The following is a 6,517-nucleotide window of genomic DNA, read 5'->3' on the forward strand; positions in this document are numbered from 1 at the left end:
TAATTCAAAATGAAAAATACCCTTCACATCTACAACATATATAGGTGAGATATACTGTGATTCACATTCATGTTTATCCAATCGTTTGTATATACAAGCTGGTAAATTGAACGGGACATATATTTCACCCTGAAAGATACACAGAAAATGATCAAAATGGCCCGAGCAGAACTGACATCCTTATTTTAAATATAAATAATGCAATTTGAAACAAATGAGAGGGGTTGATCTAGGGTTTGAGTTTGGCTCAAGGCGCAAATTGTTTAGGTCGGGGGTCTGGAGGCCACTTAGGTTCAGGGTCGTAGATGATCTTCGGTGGCAATCAGGGCCATTTTGAGCACTTAAAACCACTTATTGTCCAAAATATGATATTAAAATCATCACAGACAGTTGGAATGTCGTCATTCTATATTTAAATTTGTTTACACTGTTTAAATATAATCTGATGTTTGTAAATTTAAAATCATACACAGTCTTATTAATTGTAGAACTATAAAACATTTTTACCACTGAGATTGAACTAAATAATAATAACTGATAAAAATAATGTTTAAAAAATATTTTATAATAGTAGTTTTACCTGCCATTGTTGTGGAGAATGCAAACAAACTGTCTTGTGGACCTTGATGCAACAATCTGAACAATAGAATGCCAAGGGTCCACAATCAAAGCAAAAGATGATGTTCTCATCATGACGCAAACAGAACTGACATTCGAATGTTGGAGGACTTAACTCCTCAATATGAATGTCGATTAAAGGATCTTTAATCTTTGACCAATTATCAAAAGTCTGCTGTTTTTTCTTTTGATAATTGTTACTTGAGGATGTAGAGGTGGATGGTGTTTCCTCTGTGTTAAACTCTGCAATTATCAATACATGTAATATAAAAGATTGAAAAAAATACAATGATATATTGGAGAGTTGGGAATACAAGGGGCTCAGGGTCGGACTGGCCTATGTGCCAAGGCACATGCAGCCCCTGAAGCGCTTTTGAGCACTTTAAAAGATACATTTTATAAATACTTCATAATAGCGCCTCTAGACCGTTGTTGATGGCACATCCCCTAAAACACTTCCACTACTTCAAGTCCGACTCTGAAGGGGTGATAATTTATCAATTATGTCGATTATGCTATAATGATATTCTACTATGATGGGGGTTCGACAATGGGGTTCTACATCCTACTTTAATGCACTTTTTGTATTGGCTAATGAAGACAGGCATATGCCAGACAGGGTGCAAGAAGGGAAATTTTGCCAGTAGAATGTGCGCACTGATGTATACGGGACATAGTTTTATTTTTGCGTTCCATCCGAATGACTAGGTGTCCTTGGCAGTTCCTAGGGTCTGCGAAACCGACAGATGTCCGTGAATGATCTTAATTCTTTGTCATTGTTTGATCTATGTATGCACATAAATAGGCCTACTAAACAAACATGCTTAAATCTGATATAAGTTTGGAAATCCACTAGCTAAATTGGAAATCAAAGATGATTTTCATTATGGTAAAAAAATACTAGTAAAGCCACTGCTTTTGGTTTATATTTAAAGTGTTTCTGAAATAAATATGATAGATATTAAAACATTTAGTACTAGTACATTACCATTGGGAATATTAATAGGCAAGTTGTCTGTAGATGTGGTTGGAATATTTGCAGATACTCTATTTTGTTGTAGATCACTTCCTGGTCTTCTATAATGTATTGTCACAGTTCTGTTTCCATTAGGTGAAAAGATCTTAATTTTTCTCTGTATTTTCCTTTTAGTTATTGGCATCCTATATAAAATGAATGACTAAATATTGGTCTGCTTTCAGTATTGGTTTATAACCATATTCCGTGTCTTTCAATCAACAGCCCTTTTCAAGTCTTGAGCAAATAACAAATAAATTTCAAATGCATAATGCGCTTTCGAAAGATGTGCCATCTTAACATAAAAGAATTCTACTATTCCCAGACTGCTGGTTAGTAACCTTTCATTAGATTAAAAATTACTAGTAATTGAAAAAATAACATTTAATCATTCAGTTGTTTAATTTGGGTTAAGAGAAGATTTACATAACACTTGACTGTGCATGTGCTTATAATAAAAAAAAGCAAAAAACTCAACCAATTTACATAAGTATTTGGATAATATATCTCAATACATTGTGGGATGCCTCTAATATTCAGTTTGTTTCTGTCAACCAGTCTTCAATTTATTAGAGGTGTCGACAAACTTTGATTTACTGCCTCCCCCCCCCACAAATGAATAAATGGGGACTATATAGTGCAAGTACAACAGCTAGGTATACTAGACACTGATTGGTTGCCTTGTTGTTGCGTATTTATCCGCAAAAACACATATACACTACCATGTGCTCTTACCCCAATACTTCAGGATTTTCGGGACGACTTGGTCGACAGGGTATTTGATCGGGGAGTAAATAGTCGAGGGGGGGGGGGGGGGTTATTTGACCTGGAGGTATTTTATGAACGGGGGGGGGGTATATTTGACCTGGAGGTATTTGACCTGGGGGTATTTGACCAGGGGTATTTGACCAAGGAGTATATGACTGGGAGAGCATATGACCGGAAGGTATATGACCCTGGGGGTATGTGAATGGGGGGGGGCGGTATATTTGACCTGGGGGTATTTGACTGATGTAGTCCGTCAGTGATCAGTGTATTCATGCTGGCGATTTTGTTTTCAGGATTTTTACCAGTACCAACTTTTCGGATTAGGGAAAGTGACACCACCGTTAACGACACCCCTGCTGATACTGTAGTAGTATTACTACTAGGCCTATAATACCATCAGCCCAAAAATGCTACGGTATTAAATTAATAATAATGCCATTTTTTTATCATTTAGGCTTCTATATAATAAACTCTTTAGCTGCTACAATACCAGATCATGTAAGTCAAACTGAAACCCATCAAATACCAAGAGACTACGTCATCTTCTTAACCATTAATTTCAATATTTATATCGGATCCAAATTTCAAGGACAAGGACAAGGGTAGCCATTTTGGAACAAGGTGACCGACATCTGATAAAATTCCAATCTGCAGGCTGGGATATTTTACCTTACAAAATGATTTGAGGCTAGGCCTAACTGACAATTTATGACTGTGTTAAAAGATAAGAGGTGACTATAGGCTTCCACCAGGCAGTAGCGATCAGAACACTATATTATATATACGTTTAACAATAATAATGGAATGCCAATGGCGATTCACGTCGAGAAAGTTCCTGCTGATAGAAACCAGCGCATCACGTGACGCAAGGGCGGATCAAGGATTTCATCAAGGGGTAGGACCAGTAGCGGATTAAGCTCCACCAAGGCCTGAGGCGGCAGTTGCTGGAGGGCCTATTGGGCCTATTTAAAATGGCGTGGGTCTAATTAATTTCGGGTCAGGGCCTATGTTGATTCCCGTTGGGCCTAAACCCCGCCCCCTAACATTCATTGTCTATGCGTTTTTAATCAGACAAGTCCAAATTTTTTATTTTTTACAAAATCTTTGGGTCTGAGGCTGCAGCCTCATCAGCCTCAATGATAATCCGCTACTGGGTAGGACCAACGAAAAAAGGGCACTCTATAAAATAAAAAGTGCACCGTTGAATTTACGTGATTATAACTGGTAAATGTCGGCTTCGAGAGCACCGATGTTGCGAAGCTCCGACCCACAGAAGATTTGGAAAATTGATGCAAGAAGAAGAACAATATATAGGGCCCTATGTGGCTTTTTTTCCTGAAAATTCTGACATTGTTCCTCTAAAAAATACCCAGTTGCCTGTTTGGATGACCTTTTTTCTAAAATTTTTGATGTAATGTGCTTTTTGTTTATGTATTGCGTCATTTTTTCTAAAAATGCTGACAGAAAGGTGCCCCTTTTCTGAAAATTCCAATATCACAAGTGCCCTTTTTTTATGAAAATTCCGACTAAGGGTGCCCTTTTTCATGAAGAAAATCCGAAAGAAAAGTGCCCTTTTTTGAAATTCTGACATCACAGGTGCCCTTTTTCTGATAAGGATGCCCTCTTTTATTTACAGGGACACTTTCTATTGTTAAGGGGGTGGACCGGTCCCCATGGTCCAACCCCTGGATCCGCTCTGATGACGCGTACATTCCACTGAGTCTACAGGTCTAATATGCTAACACGCTTGGAGCGTCAACACAATATATTATGTCGCCCAAGCGTTGACATAATATATTATGTATGCGACAATATACTGTTACTTCGTGCCACAAGCCACTGACACTAATACCATATATACGCTTCAAGCTACTGACTTGAAACGTGCAGGGTGGTTTATATCATTAGGGCTTTATATAAAACTCCCCTTTAGCTAGAGAGGATGGGTGGCTGAATGGTTAGCGTGAGTCAACTGGCGTGGTTTCGATTCCCCGGTTGTACGTGATAAGGATTAAAGTCGCCTGTCCGACCTCGTGGGTTTTCTCCGGGTCCTCAGGTTTCCTTCAACTGCTAAAGACCCATACGTCCAAGCGAATTATTGAAATAAAATTTAACCATATGTTAGTCCCGAAATGACCTAGTTTGTGTCGAGTAGACGTTGAACCCCATTTCTCTCTCCCCCTTCTTTAGCCAATGTCGCATTCGGTTTGAATTCTTCAGTTTGAACGCCTTGTGATTATTTTGTAAATTTTAGAATTATAATATACTCTTCAAAAAGTAAGGGATATTCAGAAACAATACAAAACTGTGGAAATGCACTGATGTTTTTATTAGAGGTAATTGCCAATTGCCTACACATGAACTTAAACAGTTCATATGGGCGGCTTATCTGACGGCCCCATTTCACTCGCAAAGAGATACACTGTCAAAAGTGAAAATGGACGTTTTTGATTTTTGTCTTAATAATAAGTAATTGCTCCACAAATCCTCAGACATCCAGCAATTCGTCGTGGCATACTCCTAATCAACCATCCAATCACGATTTTGGGCAATCTGTCCCACACTTCTTACAGTACCACGGCCAATTCTTGCAGTATTGTTGGTTGACGTTGACGTCGACGAATATGCCCCCCGATCAAATTAAACGTAACACACTAAAGCAAAGTTACGCTAAACAGTATATCTTATGCGAGAACCGAGATAGGAAAGCAAACATGGATAGGAAAAACCAGCATGCGGCAGTTTTCATCAACCCTTCCTTAAAGTGTCAAATTTGACAATGAACCCATCCCACGTGTATGACCCTATTGCGTCTCGCATGTGCAGCTCAGTGGTTCTGTTGGGGCGATAAGTTCTTCATCTGTGAACATACTCTCAAAGCATGTCAAGTGTCCATAACTATTTATCATAGCACAACCTGCATAGGTATTTGCATTTCAATACCCCCTACTTTTTTTGACATTCAGCTATTAATACGCCATTAGAACTAACTAACATATTATTCATACTGACACTATCACGTGATCATACGGGATCTAAATTAACGTACATGTAGTTATAGCGTGATCAAAACGCAGATCCTATTTCGTTTCGTTTTGGCCTGACAAGGACAGCTGTCCAGTCGTTCGGAAGGGACGTGTATACATTGGCGTGCACGTAAAAGATCCCCTGGCAATTAAAATTCCATATAAGAGTAGGCCATAGTGCCCCTGCCTCTGCAAAATTTCCCGTCTTCATTAAAAAAACTTGTGGCAGAACCCATAGTTAAAGATCTCTTGACAGTCGAAGTTCGATATAAGAGTAGGTCATAGTGCCACTGCCCGGGAAAAAGTTTCCTCGTGCCCTCTTCATTAGCAGAACAGTAGGACGTTAAACCCCATTTTATTTCATTTCTTTTTCGTTTTGTTTTATATAATCCAAAAGTATATATGACTTCGTATATGCATGTGTACTGATTCACTACCAATCAGATGGAAAGATTGCATGTGAAATCATATTGTAATATAATGGAACAGGCTTCGGCTTCCCATGGATCTTGTCTGCGATTATAATATTTCCGGAAGGAGACATTACAGGAACAGGCTTCGGCTCTCCCACGTCTTGTCTGCGATATCACTGACGTGGAAGCACACCTCAAAAAACTAAGGTACTATTAGTACTAAATGAATTTGTATTTTTATCCGATTTCCGTGTGATTGGCTGAGAGGAAATCGTTTCCATATTGCTAAAGTCGGAAACGTTGCCATTTTGATTTTTTTTTTTAAATCATGTTTTAATATAAAATATGACTGTCTCAGCGATAATGCTCATTGATTTCCATGATAACTGTTGTTTGTTTTTAGTATGTGAACATAAGAAGATTTTCACCGCAAGCATGTAGATGTTATAAGACAGTCGTGGTGGCTCAGACGTCCATTCGACACAAGCCAGGTCATTTGGTTTAATTTTATTTCAATAATTCGCTTGTGCGTAGGGGTCTTTAGCAGTTGGAGGAAACCGGATGACCCGGAGAAAACCTACGAGATTGGACAGGCGACCCAACTCCTTGTCACGTACAACCGGGGATTCGAAACCACGCTAGTTGACTCAATTACAGGCCGTATGATACAGAACGCA

The 6,517-nt window shown here is 38.8% G+C and overlaps 1 long non-coding RNA gene across 1 annotated transcript; it reads right to left on the reverse strand.

Annotated features, from left to right (window-relative positions):
• Window positions 1-19: 19 nt before the first annotated feature.
• Window positions 20-3,227, reverse strand: LOC130013048 (uncharacterized). Its single transcript, XR_008788333.1, has 4 exons — window positions 3,071-3,227; window positions 1,607-1,779; window positions 581-861; window positions 20-129 (listed from the first exon to the last, which is right to left on the reverse strand). It is a non-coding gene; the product is annotated as an uncharacterized LOC130013048 (long non-coding RNA).
• Between the last annotated feature and the right edge of the window lie 3,290 nt (window positions 3,228-6,517).

This window comes from Patella vulgata, chromosome 5, assembly GCF_932274485.2.
Source record: "Patella vulgata chromosome 5, xgPatVulg1.2, whole genome shotgun sequence".
NCBI lineage: Eukaryota > Metazoa > Mollusca > Gastropoda > Patellidae > Patella > Patella vulgata.